Here is a 19025-nt window from a genome sequence, read left to right on the forward strand (position 1 = left end):
CCTGGCTTAGTAACGTATCCACATCATACTAAGGTCATGCTCTGTGCCTTGGCTAGGACACGGCGGTCTCCAGAGAGAGAGAGCAAAGGCGTTACCGTGGAATGCTATCACACTTTCCTTTATCCCCTCATTGGACTAACTTTGTGGATACTACTGTGTGCGCGCATCAATAAGTAAATCTGATGACGATGTTATGTAGGATTTCGGAAAGTACGTTAGCAACAGGAGGCTAATTCAGGAGGGTGCACATCTGTTCATGTGTGTTGCAAGAGTTATGTTTCCGTTTATGGAATGCGTTATTCAGTGCAAATATAACCCAAAAAAGTAGTTTAATCTCAGTAATAGATAAGTATATAAGGTTATCACTGTCGCTCCTTTGAAGGCAAACGTTCCTCTGTACCCTTGTTATACAGATCACAGAGATCTGATTGAACCTAGACTTTACGGCACCGTAGTTAAGTCAAAGTAGGTCAAGTTGTAATGTGCTGTCCTTACAAGTAATGTGCTGTCCCTACCAGCGGCAGCATGTAATACTGTCTATTCACAGAGGGCATTTGAATGCCTCTTTGAATGCAGTCTGATCAACTGCCAAGTTAGGGGACATTGCCCAACCCAAGTAGGCTAACCAGTCCCTCGTTTTCCCTTTCTCACTTATTCGAAAAAGTATCTTCTCTTTTTCTTTACTTTGTCCTCAATAGTTGCTAATGCTGACACATTTTTTAAACCAATGTCACGGACTAGCGCTGAAAACAACTCCACCCGCCACTGTGGCTGGTATACAAGGCAAAGTCGCCCGCAACTTTGGAAAAGGACCCGCCATCAGCTGGTGCTAATTTCCCACGATGCTGACAGATGAAGTCAGTTCTGTTTGAATCAAATTAAATTGAGCTAAATACCACAGTTTTTAGTAAACACACGTTTGGTTCAGATGAATCAAACCTTACTTAAGTGCATTTACTGTCATTTTATAGTGGAAATGCTTGCCTCAGTAAATGACCTTATCTTCAATTATGCAAGCTATGAAGTACAACCACCTATGGGAAATAAAACGTCCTTTCCCCCGCAGTCTAAACATCATTCCCCAATTTTTGTAGGAAGGAAAACATGGACAAATAAATGACAAGACTAAGTCCAAACTGAGATTAGACCCACCCATGAGTACAAATCGTGGCCTGCCTGTGGAAACAGCTGATGCAGAGGATGAAAAGAACACTCACACTTTGGCCAGAGTGTAAGGAAACCCCGATCTTAAAACGTTGACAAGGTGCCAGATTGATTTTTCCTGTTCTCAAAGGGCACTCTGGCAGAAACAAGAGAAGCTCCATTAACATCCTTAGCCATGGCACTCTACCATGATTTCTGAATTACAAAAGCCAGTCTCTAAGATTATCAAAACACTTCTCATTACCTCTGCTCACTTCATTCTATAATTGAGACACTCTGTCTTGATACAAGTCGATGCAGAAGCAGCAGCAGGGTCTACTGTGGCACAAACTGTTTATGATCAACTGTACAGTAGGCTCACTGAGTGCATGTATAGTTTGCCAGAGGAGGGACTTCAGGTTGCATTTTAATGAATACATCATTAGTATATCTATCTATATGGTTGAGTGTGGTTAAACATTAAAATGGCACATTTTGTAATTAAACTCATGCAACTGAAACGGACCTACAAAGTAAAATTTAAGCAGCGCAAATCAATAAAAAATTATTAAACATATTTCCATAAGTTACTATAAGTTATGTTTTTTTGCTGTATTTTCCAATGATCAAATTAAAAAAAAAGTAGTTAGCTTTAGTAGTAGCTGCAGCCGATCATTGAGCCAAAAAGACTATACTGCGGTTTCTGCAAAGTGGAGCGAATGGTTGCATAGTGATTTTAATATTACAGGAAAGACTTGGTTATAAGAAAGACTCTCTAGGCAGGCATGGTTGAGTAAGACTCTTTGATTTGCTTTCATTTAGATGAAGGTTTTATGACATGCACTCTTGATGAAGCTCTTCAAGTAAAAGCCGCTGTCATCAGCATAACAATTCAAAGACAAAGTTAGCTTCTAATTGTATAGATACTGGGAACGGGTGGGACCAAGTAATGATTGCAAAAATGTCAGATATTATAAATAATGAAGTATCTATAGTGACAGAATGATCAGCTTAATGTGTGAGCTTTGCCAAATATATCTGCTTCATGATCCAATTTCTAACATTAAGAAAAGTCCAAACCAAAACCCTGAATTAAAAGACATGCAACATATGGATTGGAGATATCAGATATGCTGAAAATACCAACCGATACAGCTCTATCCATTTGGACATAACATCCTAACTTGGATGAAAAGGGTTATCAGGGTTTAACGTTTAAAAGTCTACAGTGGCACTAGAGGAAAAAAAACATGCTAACCAAGAATCTGAATTATTCAGAAGCAGTAAACGTACCAGTGGAGACGAGGGAACCCTTGACGTGCTTTGTGTTGACTACTACACCCGTCTACCACACAGTCCAATTCATTTTTGATTTGTTGATTGTTTGCTCTAGTCACGCCAGCTTTAAAAGTACAACCTGTTGTAGAACATCCAAATAAACAACAAGTTAGGCACAGCCGTTTACCTTATCCCAAACATATACATCAGCTTGTAGTGATCACCACCTTTTATCCATACACGCCCTGGATGCCGGCTTTTTCAAACCAAGATGGGAGCGGCCACTCACCAGTGTCTGTCCAGGAAGTGTCTCCAGGCTTGCTTACTCTTGGCAACAAGTGAAAATAGTCCATCTTTCTTAGTCACCCTTTTATTTCACAAAAGGAAATTACTCTAATTCTCCAGACTTCCGTTATTCCACCAGAAAACCACGCTTTCAGGCTGTTATTCTCTGGAGCCAACATGGGTAAACACAAGAAGAAAAGCAAATATTAACTATTAAACGTTTTTCCACTGCATGGTACCTCTACAACGCCAAATGAGCTGAGGCGATGCCAAAAGGTGACGTGAAAATCGGCAGAATACTGATTGGTCAGAGGGAATTGTCACTATTCACTGCGTGATCACTGCTAGCGACAGACATGGGGGTCCTGAATAAAACGGGCTGTGTTTAAATAGTTTAGCCAGCAGTGTTTTCTGCTGCCTCCAGCTTCTTTTGAAACTAAATTTGTCTTCTTGCTGTCGAGAAGAAAAAGCAACACGCATTCAACGTCTGAGACATGTTGAGAGAAATGACTAATTTGCTGGATAACATAACATTTTTGCAACCCAATCAATCAAAGTATTATGTTAAATGACATCAAAAACTATTTTGTAGCTTCCTGTGCAGTGAGCTGTCTCAGACCGTGGTAAAGTTGGTTTTATATTGAAATGTTAAACTGCATATTATATTGGACAGGGAGGAAGAGGCCAGTTGTAAGGCTCATTTTGTTAAAATAAAATCTACACATCTAGGGGTGGTGGCGCAGTGACTTTGACACATGCCTGATCTGGCTTAGATTCCCACTGTGATACATCAACCAATGTGTCCCTGAGCCAAGACAACTTTACCCCTTGTTGCTCCAGAGGTGTGTGACCTTTGATACAGCAACTGGAAGTCACTTTGGATACCAAGTGTCAGCTAAATGACATGTAATGTAATATAGTAGTGCATCAACATAAAATGTGGCTATAGTTGATTGTGAAACAAACATGATCTTGACTTTGAACTACATACAGCAACAGTGTGGCCAATGGTTTACTTTTACTCCATACACACTAACTGCCTTCTCCGTGGCTGGTGGTAATTCCACATTTTAGCAAATTAGAAATAGTCTCTGGATTTTAGTTAATCCTTCCATAGCTGTCTGCGTTATGTCACTGTTGCAGTTGAAAGATATTTGATTGGCTACATATTGAAACATTTAACAACTACTCTGTAGCCACCAAGATCTGTGAAAGACTTGGACTAACTTCTCTTTAGTGATCCTTTTGGGATGACTCCCGCAAGCAAATTCAATTTCCAGCAGCAGATTTCAACACACTTGAACAGAAAATAGAGGTATAAAAAAGAAAAGAAAATACAGTGTAGAAAATACAGTATAAGAATAACAATAACAACAAACCATAAGCTACATATCGCTAACTGAAAATGGAATGGTTACATTAGTCGACTAATTGGAAAAAATAATCGCTAGATTAATAGTTTAAAAATGAATACTTTGGGACAGTCCTACTTAAGACATATTTTAGTTACTTTATTTTCTTAAGAATTTTTTTAAAAAAAAAAAGAAAGAAAAAAGGAGGCTAATTGGGACATCCCCAGAGAGGTGGTTATTAACTTTATACCTAACCACTCCAGGAACTCCGTACTGGAACGCATGAATTAAGTTAAAATCATTACTGGAGAAATATTGCAATGAATTCTTAAAAGTGGTTATGGGTCATAAGAGAAAAAACACTGAGGGCACTACTTTAAGTACAATAATAATATTTACCAAATGTTTAGTCAATATGACTATAACATTTCCTGGTAAGCACAAAGACAACCTGCCGTTGCTCCCTCGTTTTCACTTGTACTCCATACAAGGTGAGGATACGGGTATTTCCTCAACAGCACCACACTGGCTTTTTTTCCAGGACAATCTCAAACTTCAGTCACTGAACAGTTTTAAATAACAAACCCAGACGTTGGGTCAGTTCACAGTGTTAAGGACATCTGATTTGATGAGACGCAGGGGTCAGCGTTGATGTCGGGGGTTGGGGTAGTCAGTCAGCTCGTCCAGCCCGAGCTCTTTCTCGTTAGAGGATAATCAGCGTGACGCTCGCGCTCGACTGCCTCCACTTAGCTCGACTGAAGCCAGGCTTCAAAACAAGAGTATTAACTAATGTGAAGACGCCGCTAAGCTTAACCACGATGCAGGTTTCCTTTTATCCTTTTCCGAGGAAGCAGAAGGTCCCTATGTGCCAGATGTTGCCACACCTACCACAATCTCGTTGTTCAGGGGTCCATTTTTGACACCGTTTGGACAGATTGCGAAGATGAAGAAAGATATCCCTTCACTGGTAACATGAGAAGCAGCCCAATGTTGGGCCCCATTTTATTCCTGAGACGCTAAAACCAAGGACAAAATCATCAGGCTTCAAGATGTATAACGCCACAACAAGTCATTTACAGTCTAGTACGTTGCAGGCACACGCCGAACACCAACTAAATGATTTTTGGTCTAAAGCTATGTTACTGTTGCTTAACATAATTAGCACCTTGATGCTAAAGTACTACCACAATTTCTCTCTCTCGTTTGAAGAGATTGAAAGACAGTGCACAAGAAGAAAAGTGTGCTACAGAGAAAGCAAATCTCAAGGGAAACTATAACTTAATTTTATTTGGTCCTTATTTCATTGTGGATACAACTAAATTCCAAGACGCAGCAGATACATTTAGGGTAGAGCATGCTAATACTGTTAAAGACACAGCGTCAAACTGTACCAACTGTGAATTGGTATTATCTTGAGTGTCCATGTGGAATATTTCAATCAAAGTTATATTGAGGTTTTTCTCCTCAATTCAGAATTTAAACAGTGGAGGAGGTAAATAAATGTGTTGGAAAATGTAAGCTTGTTTTTAACTTAAATACTGACTGACAAATGACAGAGTAGGAAGAGCTGTGAAAGAACAAGGCCTGAGATTAAAGAGCAGACAGTCCCCTGTCTAACACTGCTTGGTATGTGTGGCTTTATGGGTCTTTGTGTACTTGTGTGTTTATTTATAATAGAATAAGATAAGGACACCATTTTTTCGCTTCAGTCTTTTGTGTATTGTTTATTACATGCATTCCTGCACAGGCAGCCTGCCAGGCCGGATTCCAGCAAATTCCTGCTGAAATGGCCTTCAGACATATGTATAACTTCTCGGAAATTTCAAACTGTTAAAGTAGCTTAATCCATATTGAAACTGCTAGTAACCTATTGCCTGATCAGAAGAAATCTTTATTAAAGCAGCAACAGAACCACAGAGAACATTGGCCTAACTAAGAGAAGACAACAAGCCACTGCTGAGCGAATAATTTACTGTACTGTTTGGGGACAGTTGAGGTGTTGCCACATGAATGTCTAGCTAGCTAGAGGGCATTAAGACAACCATTAACCTCACACCTGTCTGCCTACTTCCCGTAAGCTGCTAGAGGCTGCGTTCACGCCCACCCAGGCGACGGTCGGATGGTTTGGCTGTAACGCAGAAATCGCAGGTCTTCCCATTCATTTTGAATTGGGGTAGAGCATTAAGGATGCAGAGGAGCTCGGAATAAAAAACAAAGTGGCCCGGGGCTAAAAGTTGAGACCGATTTATCTTTAGGAGAAGCGCAATCCGATGTCACACTGCGATGGCCAGTCACGTAAGTGGCGATCCGACTTGGCAATCCGTTTTGAGGCAGTGTTCGAGTCCCATTCAGTAAACCTCACTGCCTCTATAGCTGCCACAAGACAGTTTCAAAAAAATATATATTTAAGTGTAAAAAACAAAACACAAACTGCCCAGGAGTGTGTGGGACAGCCGACTGTTTCCTGCAACAAGCTCCAGCACAGTCTCTCTGTCTCATTTCTTTTTCGGTAAAACAAAGCTGCCTTTAAGTGCAGTTGGAAATGTTGAGATCCACATCTGATCTGACAGAACACATGTGCAACGTTGGGGGGTCAAAAACACAACAGAACGTCTCACAAATGGACAATTAAAGTGACACTCCCATTGTTGCACATTTTTTGTATTTGGTCTGAACGCACCCCATCAAAGGCCAAGTCAATAAGGAAGGCTTCAAATAACATCACTCTTACATGGTAGCTGTCCGAAATCAATGCAACAGTGATCTGTTCCTGAGAGGCACGAGTGTCACATTCAAACATTGATGAGTGTCAGGAGTAAGCACCAATTCAGACCCAATTTAAAATGGATCAATATTATTGTAAGCTTTTTGCAGTGTAGAATTAATTACTGGCAATTATTTCTAATATTTCTATTTCTTTTTCCCATCCCATTAAATAGGCCTTCATTACACCTTATGCAACTTCATATTGCAACTGACATGTAGCTCCTAAAACCACAAAAGCAGGCAGTAACATCGGACAGTAAGTATTGACACTAACGCACAAACTCAATCAATCAATGCTGGCAGTGGACAAGTGCCATGTTACATTTCACAGATAGTATGTTATACCCAGAATGGAGAAAAAAAACAGAGTTATTGTATTGCGATGCTTTATATTTTACGTCAGTACTGGATTGTTGGTTATTGGTGCAGCATGTTCGCTTAACCTTTTCACCAATGTTCACTCCCACTTTTCAACTTCCATTATCCCTCATCCAACAGTGTTTAGACCCGGCACACACACTTGTCTTAAACTCCTGGAACTACACTGCTGCCAACAACCATAGTTTCCATGTTGCATCATTGCAACATGCGGGTCTTGGGAAGAGTCAGACTAGTTTTCCTTGTGTTATATTTTACAACATAATTATGCTGAAACATCAAAAAACGCACCAAATGTTAAATAGGTTTACCTAATGTTAAATAGGTTTTCCTTATTCAGTCTGACATCCTTGTTTAGATATTTTCTGCCACCAAGGTCCATTCATGGGTCATCCATTACAGGAAATGACAAGGTCACATGTGCATCCACCTTGAAAAATGCAAGTCAGCTATGTCTGATCTGAAATGCTCGGTCAACTTGAATACTAAAAGAGCACGGGGTTGCTTGCTTTTTCCTCCGATTGTAAATAATGCCAACTTCCTTCAGAAATCAGTTTACCTCTTCTATTCTACATGGCTATCTGATTTCCTTCTCTCCAACATCATCAATCTTCTTTTATAGTGCCTGCCAAACTGAAATGCAAAGAACAGGTAGACATATTCCCCCTTTTATGTCAGCATGTAATCTTTTTCCTTTGGCAGAGTACAGTATGGTACAAGTAAAACCAAAAACAACCACTCACAAGGGCTCTTTTTCAGCAGTGCCATACTACATATTCATATTTAGTCTGACATATTCACAGCTTGGAGGATCTCAATAATTCACTTTACAACTAATAACACTAAAGCTGGATTTATGCGTCTCTGTCTAGTTGTTTCACGGCTCCTGTACTAGATGCCTACGGCGTGGGAACTGATTTATAGTTCAGCGTAGGATTTAACCCGTTGATTGTCATGGCACCACTACCTCAATAAATGGATGTGTTGTACATCATCAGGCTGTCATGCATTTATTTCACACCCAAAGTAATTGAGCTTTGCCTTCATGTATTCCCTTTTGTTGTGAACCTAGCTCATCGTGGATATATGGACTTCAGAGGAAATGGCTTTGCAAGATCGCAAAATACACAATTTGTCAAACATTACTGAAAAGGAGGCTAATCAAGCGTTTTCTACAACCTGCTTGATGTTGTCTTACCCATCCATAAATACTACCAGCAATGGAAAAAGGTAGGAGAAAACACAAAGATTACAGTTGTTGTGGTCTCTATGTTCACCGTTGCTCTGCACGTAGAAACCACAACACTCAATAGAGGCATACAGCTGCCTAAAGCTGTTGAGTGAAACATTACCCACCCATATTTTTCCAAACCAGTCAGGACAGTCCAATCCACTTATGTTTAAACCACAAGATTGCTTCTTTGACTGTTTGACAAATGTCCACACTGCAAACGTGTTTATCATCAGGTGCAGTCAGCATTATGGCACTGAAGCCAGAAGCAAACAATGTACACTGCGTGCAGATATGGTGTGATCTGTCCGCTGTCATTCATGTTTGTTTTTTTCATTCATTCTGTAATATGTGAATCAAGTGTCTGATTACTGCAAGTGTTCCACTTTATTTGCTCATTTTATTTACTGCATTCTATAACCACATCGCAGAGCTTTGTTAAGGTTCTCTGCTCTTCAGATTGAAATGTTTAATGTGCGATTTCTTTTAACTGACTTTCCCTTATGTTCTGTCCAAATAAGGGAATCGGCTTTCATCATCTTGTCAGATTAATTGGAAAATGAACAGGGACAGATAATGATGACTTCCTGCAGCCTGATCTGGAGATTATTACTTGTGTCTAATTTGATCGACAAATCGTTACAGCACTAGATTCTTTTGTTTGGGTTTAACAAGCCCTTTTCGCACAGAACAAGTATTACCTTGTGTGATTTCAGAAATGAAGCCCCTATGCCGGGTTTCAGGCAGTGCATTCACACAGAATAAGCAAAGTCTGTATTTTACTGCAAAATACTGACAATAGCCCCCGGATATAATGCAAAGGCTCTGTCAACACTTTCATTTCTAATTACCACCACAGCCATCAACCCCAAACTTCTGACACGCCGATTTGCAGGGGACTAGTATCATCACAACCCCTGCATTTGGCAAACTAATTACAGATATGGCAGATTCACAAGGGATCTGGATCACAGATGACCTGTAATTATTGGAAAGGACTATAAGTCCCCAGGTTGAACTAATCTTGAAAAGATATTTGGACAGTATCAACAAAACACAACAGTAGCACTCTTGTTGCAAAGGTGCAAGATTTAATGCCAAGGACAGAGCAATCGTTGTGTTGGTTACCAAAAACAGCAACTAGACTTCACAAAATGGTTGTCACTGGTCCAAATGGGGTTGCCGGGGGCAACGGGCCTACCACAACTGTCGAACCGTAAGGGCCCTCATTCGATTGCCTGTAACTCCACGCCAAAATGGACTAATATGCTCAAAATGAACTGATAACACAGATGTGTGAAGTATAAAAAACACCCAGTACTAGTTTAGTAATGTTATCACTGTTGGACAACTGAAAACACACACTGCCTAACAAACTATCCCCATGGTATTTAAATATGCTATGGAGAATCAAACCACTAATGCCTGTAATCCCAGTCAATTTTTTTATCCATGCTCAGTAAAAGGAACTGGACGTGATCACTGTGAGCCTGAAATTACGACTGTTCAGTGGTCTATAAAACAAAGCTGCTTTTAATGGGAATATGTATTCAAATAAAAATGGATGTAACATTTTGGTAACCGTGTGTTCAGGTAGTGAGGTGAAACAGCATAGCAGAACTCTGTTCTCCTTAACAGAGTTGTGGGAAGAAAAACAATTACTACTTTTTCCATATAGTATTGACATTTGAATTGAAGTTCCACTTCATCATAGTTTCCACTTTGGAGTACAGCAATTTGGCCCTTTGTGGATTTTCTCGCAATTACTCGTCAATTTCACAAGTGACGGCTGTGTCATCCGACAGAGACAATGCTTTCTCTTTGATTCTACAGAGAATAGTGGGTTCTGCAGTATGATCAGGGCAATGGGGACAGTGTCTCAGAACCACCCACTGCCACCTCGCTCAAGTATTGATGTAGCTCTGAGGAATTCTCACACATCACATTTTCAAAGACCTTTCTTGTTCTAGGATAATATCAACTCAAATATGTATCTTTATAAAAATACAGCGAAAACTCAAGCTTACAGCATCTGGCAGGGCTCTTAGACTTACTATCTGTCAATAAAGTATTGAAGTGTAGAACAGCTACACAATTTCATAAAATATTTAATCATATAATTTTCCGTACGTTGTACAATTCTGTGTCATTGTGTGTAACTTGCCGTGAAAAGATCTCCAGTGTCAGGAACACGTGAAGCGAGAGTGATTAACGAGGTCATGGTGCTTATGAGTGGATGAATGAAGACCGTGCTGAAAGCAACTGTGTGTTAAACATACAAGTGCAGGGCTTCGTTATTACAACACAACGCTAAAATCAAACCTATCAAAATCAGCTTGAATTGACTCCTAATTTCCTTTCTAAGAACACAGAGGACGGTACTTCAAACCCAAGGCAAATGAGACAGCATTTTTGCAGCACTCAAGGCTGTGCTGCGCCACAAAAGCTGACTATCTTTATCGCTGGTGTGGGGGAAAAAGAGTTGAGTGTAACCTGGGCTTGCATCCCGGGAAAAGATGGATCACCAATCTCCGGCAAATCAGCAACAAGCATTCAAAGGGTGCTCTTTTCTGCTGTAATTGGCAGTTCGCTGGTGAAAAATCCACTCAATGCTATAAAAACCAAAGCAGACTTGCATATTCGTTGACCCATGATACGATTTCACAGTTCAAATGACAAATGGCCCATCTAGTCAACATTACAAACAGCAGCTCCGGAAAAATGTCACAGCCTGGGTGGATCAACATTGACTATCGAAATGCAGATCCATCTCAGATCCTTTGTTTACTCTAACCCATTGCATCTCAAGTAAACCACAAGCTGTATAAAAAACAAATGATGTTTACAAAAGGCGGTGCAGGTCTGCGAGTGTAGTGAGCCGTCGTTTCCATTGCTACCATTTCTGCAACATTTAAATATTTCTCAGGTGCCTCTTACGGGCTGAAAGCTGCATTTGAACCTCTGCGTTTTGTTACCGTTGGAGATAAAGATATGATCCAAAGGCTGTTCAAACCTTCCACTCACAACAGCTCCAGATGGGCCAGCACTCCACTCACAACGGTTATTATACCAAACACTTAGAGCACAATGCAAAACACCAAACCCATTAGAGGTAAAAGTTGTGTTCTCAGGCAGACCTATTCAACTGATGAATATGCATCTATAGCCTGCTACTAAACACATTCTAATGTGCGTCTACTATAGGCCAAGTGTGCAATATGCAGCTGTATTAAGGCAGCAACTGAGGACTATCTTCAGAAGTCATTACTCAGACGGGTGTTTTCTTGATTAAATCATTTTGTATGAAAGCAATGCCATCAAGAGACAAACCGACTACTATTGGATGGAAAAAGCAGCACATTTTCACATTTGATTGGATTATTTAATTCAAAATATGATATAATGGTTGCCGACTTCTCATTCCGATTGATATGACTCTACTGGGTATTGACAGGCATCTAAAGGGCTAAAAGAAAACTGTTAAATCCTGAGACTGCCCAAAAAGATTTATTTAATGCGTTTATGCATTAATTCTTCCTGTTAAATCCAGTAAAAGTGAGGTGTGCAGCTGGATTGATTTTAATCTACAATTACTGAGTACCATCTGGAAGTCAGGCCATGTAATGATGCGTTTCCGCAGACTTAAGTCTTGAATGTTGGCGCTTCCAACCAGCACTTAAACAAGCCCAAAGCCCCATATCTTAGGGGGGGGGGGGGGGGGGGGGGGGGGGGGGGGGGGGGGGGGGGGGGGGGGGGGGGGGGAAACCTGGGGAAATGCAGTATAATGTTTTAAGATAAGATACACCTTTATTGATCCCCAGAAGGGAAATTCAGAAACCACAAAAGGTACTCCATCTCATCTCGACCTGTCTAATGGCACCAACTACATTATGAGGCTTAATATGGACTGACCACTGCACTAAGGGAATTAAGGAACGCATTCACTTCTCATTTAGCATGCTTTATAAGTACAGTAAAAACCCAGGCTATAAGTGCATATGGGGGTGTACATTCACTTAAAATAAATGCCTTAATTTGGGTGCTTTTAAAGGTGCCCGAAAGCCTTTAAATTACCAGCTTCTTTTAAGGATATTGGCTAATATGATGGCTTTCTTACGATGGCATCAGCTGGTGTAAGGCCATGAGATGACGGGAGCCTCATGAAGCCAACATAATCCCCTTGTCCTAGACTAATCTGATGGCCCTCTAAACAAACATTGTTCATTTCTCTTCTTCTACACTGTTTCTTTGATATCCAGTCTGATGTAGAACTGCTTTTAAAAATGTGAAAGGCTGTTCAAAATTACCACAAACCTGTTTTTGTAGCTCCTAGAGACCTAATATTTTCTCCTAGCAAACAGAAACCCATTTGAGTGAAAGCCACTACTACCATCGGTTGTTTCCATGTTCCCCCACTGAAAAAGGACACGTCCCAGCAACTCAGTTATGACAAAAATCAAACTGGTGAATAAGGTAATAGTTGTTTCCTCAATGGGCATTGCTCCTATGTTCACCTCAAGATTTACACATCTCTGAAACTATAACATGTCATGTCATGTTATTGTGTGGAGCTAAGTCCTAAATTTCCCTTCCACTTTACAACTGATGGCTCTGTCAGATTGCATAAAATGTGCCTGACATGCAGCAATTAGGCTCCTAACACACTTACAATGATTAAAACAAATTACAAAAAAAAAAAAAATGTCATATTTGAGAAGAGCAGCACCAGCTCTTTGCCTCACAGGGAGCTAGTACGGTTTATTTACCTAAGAAATTATAGAAAAGAACAACTAAAAGTTTGTTTTGAAGAAGTACTACAATTATTAACAGGAACACCAGTGTGTCAACAATTATTTTGCCAGCTACATCATTCTAATTTAGAAGGGAAAGAATCCTTGGCAACACGAAACCCTTTCAGCTTGATAGTGTTCTACTACGGTCTCTTATATTGGTTTCATTATGTCTTAATGTAAAACACCCTCAAAATGTATAAAATCAACCCAAAAAGAGTCAGTAAGGAATTCAGTACTGACCGAACTATTTTACAGGCTACGAAATAGTCCTGAGTCATTTACGGGCACAGCTGACAAATTACACTAGCTCTAGTAAAGTTCTTCTCCCGCGCCGTGTACAAAGACTTTTTGAGACGGTTTGGAAAAGGGCAGGAAGTTTAAAAAAAAACCTGGCAGGTGATTGGATAAACCATCTGTCTATCATGTTCGCTTGTGTTGTTTGGAAGGATCAGTCACGGCCGTCACACACACACACACACACACACCTAGCCCACACCCGAAGCTGCCAGTAGCTACTCGCCAGACTAACATTAGTTTGGTTTGCTGCAGTCCGGACACATACGCATTACTTGAAGCTAGGGCTGCTCGAGTATGGGAACAAATATAATCACGATTATTTAACATGATTACTAGTGGACTTCTGGAAAGATGTTGCAATTATTGAACTTAAAACCGTGAAAAACCCTAAATGAGTCAACAGTTTATAGAAACACATACAACTGGGAAATGTTCCTGAATACTTTTCCTACTTAAACTTTTTTTTTTTATCATTTAGAACACAAGAGAAAATAATAAACATGAGCTAAATAACTGTTTCACGATTATTCTTTTTTGTGATCATTGGGAACAGAAATCATAATCCCGATTAAGTTTAGATTTATTGCCCCGCCCTACTTGAAGCCTGCCCAGATGGAGTTTTGTGTGACATGCGATCCCACGATTCTCGCGTGATCTCGTGACATCGCGAGAATCCAGCTGCCGTGCAAAGTCCGGGTTTTCCCTGGCATTACACAGAGCAGCGCCTACGTTATTTACAATCCAACTGAGCATATGACTCTAAAAACAATGTGGATAGCATCTGGACAACGAGCCGAGCATTATTATTATACACCAAAGAAAGTGAAGGGTTTAGCCATGGAGCAAGCAACAATTTCAGCAAAGATTAACTTAAGGTGGGCTGGCTTTAAGGTGGACCAGCTATTTCCATTTCAAGTGACAAGGTGCTCCTCTAAGTTTTGATTTAGTGATCTTTCCCTCGCTGAAACAACTGAATTTATGCATGGTGTAAATTAGCCATGTTTATTGCATGAAACACTGGTGCAAAGTGGATTAACAGTACAGTGATTACTACAAATGTGTGTAGGCGGATTACTATCTTGCATTCATGTTAGGGTTTTCCTTTATCTTTATCACCAGCACAGATTTACCGCCACATGGAGCTGCCAAAATGTTATTTAAAATGAACTGCAGCCTTCTCCACAAAAGGCTTTCTCAGAACAAGTTAAATGTGTCTGCCAAATAACTTTCCTTTCTCTCTCTTTGGTGACTGGTGCATTTACCTGTACAAATAGCAGTGACAGACAGTGACTCATTTCACCAACCAACATCAGTGAAAAAAAACAAAAAAAACCATTCCAACTAAATACATTGAAAACACATGGTATGGCAGATCTCACCTTAATTTCTGGACAAAATTAGCCAATCCTTGGGTGGCAAGCATACCCGACTAATACTGGATTTATGAGGCTCATACTGATATCAAATTCTGGTTTTAAAACATCCATTAACAACATATCGTAATTGCCTGGGACATGTTCTTATGTCCCAGGTTTTGCTTGTAATTGTTCTTAATTTCTAAAATAATTTTTTCAACAAAAAACAATACATCACAATAGTAAACCGTTGTTGTTTTTGACATAAAACTGTTTTATTTTAAAGAGCGCTTTAAAACGAAAACAATCTATCTTCACAAACGCTTTAGCTGATCTCCATCAATACCAACGCACCTCAAAATACACATCCCAGACCATGCCCGTACACTGTCCGTGCGCTTGCCAGTGTAAGGCCGATAACTCCGCTGGACAGGGGTATCGTTGCAAAGTGCTTGGATAACAGTTTGCTTCTTGCGTATGCTGCATGTAGGCAGTGGTAGCATTACTAACAGATGTTTGCCGACAAACATTAATTGTTATCCATGTTGGATTAACCAGTCTGGATGATGGTCACGTGATAGGGGCAAGTCTGCTTCTCCACCCCACCAGACTAAAACGCAACCCGGAAGATTTCAAACTAAAAAGGGGGGTCTGCTGCGTTTCCAGTGTCTCCGTTTTAGGGGTTCTAAAAAGCTGAAATAGTGAGGACACAAGCAAAAGTTATGCGTTTTTAAAACAAAACCGTATTAGCGTGGATGTAGTAAGACTAAACGGCCATTCATTTAGTCACGCCAGATGGAGGACCTTAAGAGTTGCATTGTAAGCACTAAACAGTGCTAAAAACTAAAACATAAATAACACACATGAACAACCAATCATATTTAATTAACAGTTGCATTTCGAATTTTTGCTATTTTGCCTATGCAAATATGGCTAAATCAACATTAGACTAATACCACCTGTTTAAAGGCAACAAAAGGGGTGTATAGTTAAAAAAAACAGTTTTAAAGAAACTTCTTCATGGTTTAGCTTTTTAGCTAACCATAGACAGACACTTGGCCAGCCTTTAATGTGGCACAGTCCTACTCTATGGACCAGCATGGACTACAGGGGCCATGCAGGTCCAGTGGTCTAGTACAAAATAATAATTGTACTTAATTAAATTACTCACTTTAGGAAGATAGGACAGCCCCAAAAACATGAGCCAACAAGAAAGGATTTGAGTAATCTGGAGAGGAGGGTTCCACATTTATAAGACCACAATCCACCATTTTAATGAGATAATGACTCCTTGGAGAAGACTTTGTTCTAGATTGATCGGGCTTCAGAAGTTTTACAAACTGTTGTTACAGTGGCACCAGTAACGGAAGTGAAAGCTAGCTAAATAGTCTGTCTCGCACATATTCTCACATTGCGTTGAAACCTCAAGAGTAAAAAACATTTCATTTTCTGTTTCTTGAGATCAAAACCCCTATCCCGGATGCCCTGGGGTCCCTGGTGCCCAGCTGGGAAACACCGTAGACATAACACTGGTGGAATCTGTAGTTTTAACTCTGTCAAACTAATGGTTCTTTAAAACACGTTGTTGCCTAACATTTAACTATGAAGGAAAATTATAAATATGGCCAGGCACGTGTATTTTTAAACAATTAATAATTGTTGCTCTCCTCGAGCTGGCAGTTACTCCCCATGTAAGTCAAATAATATTAGTTAGCGATTTCATTAAGGTGCTATAGCGTTACTTAGCTACCAGTTTCACACGTTAGTTACACTTCCAGAAGCTAACAGCGCTAACTTAGCTTGGTGTACTGAGCTAATCTGCCTACTACGTTTGCTGGCAGAGTGAAACAATGAGCTCAGAGTGCAGTCAGGCTTGGCTAGCTTGCCTGCTGCTGCTGCATGCTGTGTTGGCTATATGGTGTAAAGCTAGCCAGCTTGCCTTGCACGCAAGGCTAACGTTAGGTTGCTAACGAGTCGTAGCATTATCAACAATGAAAGAGAAAAAAAAGAGAGAGATAAATGTAGGAACTTACTGACTTAGCTAGCCACTCCTATTCCAAACCCTGGTCTGTCCATGGTGGTTCGAACTCCGTAAAAAGAACAAATCAGAGTTAAGTGTGAAGTATAATAAAACCTCTACGAAAAAATCTGAAGCACCAGAAAGCAGTGGCAGCGCACTCCCCAAGACACCCAACACAAGAGAGGAGGGGAGGCCAGCGATTCACTGGACTTCTGCCATCACACTTCGCGATACCGTCCTCATCGAAAACAACCCGAGTCCAAATGGCATTTTTATCAGTGCCGTCTCAAGCCCGACACAAACCCAGTCCTCTCCCGCGACTTCTGGCAATTAATCCCTCCGCGAATAGCTTTCCATCCAGGTTAATTCCTGCGTATTCACCGTTTTCTGGATGAGTGCCGTGGTGGTTCTTCGTGTGGGAACTGATACAATGTAGCCAAACCAGCAGCAGCGGGGAGGAAATCCAGGAGGAGGAGCTCCACTCGGATTGAACTGTCACACTCCACGGAGCACCGGGTTTAAGACGTGGAACTGGATTAATCACACCGAATGGACTGTGATTTCATTTGTTTGTTTTTAGAAAGCTAGGCCATCTGTAGCGGTAAAAGAAGTAGCCAACTCAAATCATTTTACTTAAGTAAAAGTAGAAATACCATTGCCATTGCAAGTAAAAGTCCTGAATTCAAAGCATTATTCATAGCACAACCAGCTAAATGTGTAGGCTACTTAAAGTCATCAAAAGTGGCCTACTCATTATGCAGGATGGCTCCTTCACAGAGTTATGGAATATTATATTATTGTGTTTAAATCACTAAAAAATACACATAAGAGCATTTCAATGTTTAAAAAAATGCCAGTTTTAGATAGATATATTTACTGGGTAGATTAGTAGCCTATAGGGCATCATTTCATGAAACAGATAATTTATGTAAAAACTATACATGTCAAATATTTCCTCTGAATGTAGAGGAGTAGAAAGTAAAGTACAAGTGTGTAAATATTGTATTTAATTACAATAGCCTACTTGCGTATTGCCCAACTGGCCTAAACAATGTTGACTTACAGCCAGGTAGCTAGCTGGTGGTCAGGGGCAGGGCTGTAGCCCGTTATATAGAAATAAATATAGAGATTAATGGTGGAAAACTTGATCTTTACACTTCAGGGCAAATTGGACATTTTACCTCGGCGACTATCTAAGCCATGTTCTAATTTCACTGAGCTGATTCTATTAACAAACAAAGAAGCGGGGAATATCTCTGTGAACAGGAAGCCAAGAAAATAAAAAGCTTCCAACTATAAGACCCTTTCATATATGTTAGGATTCCAATTCTCACAGCTCCACGGATAACCCTTCATGTTTAGCTTCAAACACCATGAAGGCTTTAAGTCGTTGTCTCTCTCAGCGCTGGTTTCCCAGGCAACAAGAATATGATAATGTTGCCTTTGACATGACAGAAGGAATCATCTCGCTAACAAACAGAGACAACAGGCACAAGGAGGGCTGGAGTGGGGGAGGCAGGGGGAGGGGGCTGAATTAATGGACTCATTTTCACACAGAGGGGGAAAAAGCAGCAGCAGCAGCAGCAGCTCACCGTCCTCCATCCATCCTCCATCTTCCTCTATTGCCTCCAATGCATTCCTGCTGGCAGGCACACTCCTGCCTTCCCAAGGGAACGGCCATCCTCCATTGGAAAGCTAAATAACAGTCAGTGGCAAGTGGGAACTAGTGGGGACAGATTTCTGATGATGATGACTGCCCTTCAAGGCTGAGCCTCCAAAATCAAAGAGCTCTTGCTGCTGAGCGTTGCGCCAACTAAAAACCTGAAATGAACAAGCTGTGTGAACGCCATATGTTTTCCATCAGTGAAAAAGGGCTAATAAGCCAGCCATTTGGAATCACAGAGGGGCTAGCTTGATTCGTGTGATCATCTTTCCATTACTCTATAAAACTAAAACGTAAAGCCTTGAAACCCATCTGAAAGAGACTTGGTCTTTAGAATGTGTTTAAATTACAGATATGTGTCAACTGAAAGCAGTGTAAGCACATTCACGAAGGACACTAAATAACATCATTACTAATATAGGGACAAATACTAGAATAGGATACAGTATTGTCACATTATTAAT

General features: G+C 40.4%; 1 protein-coding gene across 4 annotated transcripts in view; it reads right to left on the bottom strand.

Annotated features, from left to right (window-relative positions):
- Positions 1–17361, bottom strand: part of LOC117949929 (zinc finger protein 609-like) — a 79995-nt gene extending 62634 nt beyond the window's left edge. Inside the window, exon 1 of one of the 4 annotated variants that reach the window (XM_034880540.1) lies at positions 16916–17361. The gene's annotated coding sequence lies outside the window, so the exon portion shown is untranslated. Of the gene's footprint in view, positions 1–16911 lie in introns of all 4 variants that reach the window. The other 3 variants (XM_034880541.1, XM_034880533.1, XM_034880549.1) reach the window with 3 other exon arrangements.
- Between the last annotated feature and the right edge of the window lie 1664 nt (positions 17362–19025).

The sequence above is a fragment of the Etheostoma cragini genome, chromosome 1, assembly GCF_013103735.1.
Source record: "Etheostoma cragini isolate CJK2018 chromosome 1, CSU_Ecrag_1.0, whole genome shotgun sequence".
Classification (NCBI taxonomy): Eukaryota; Metazoa; Chordata; class Actinopteri; order Perciformes; family Percidae; genus Etheostoma; species Etheostoma cragini.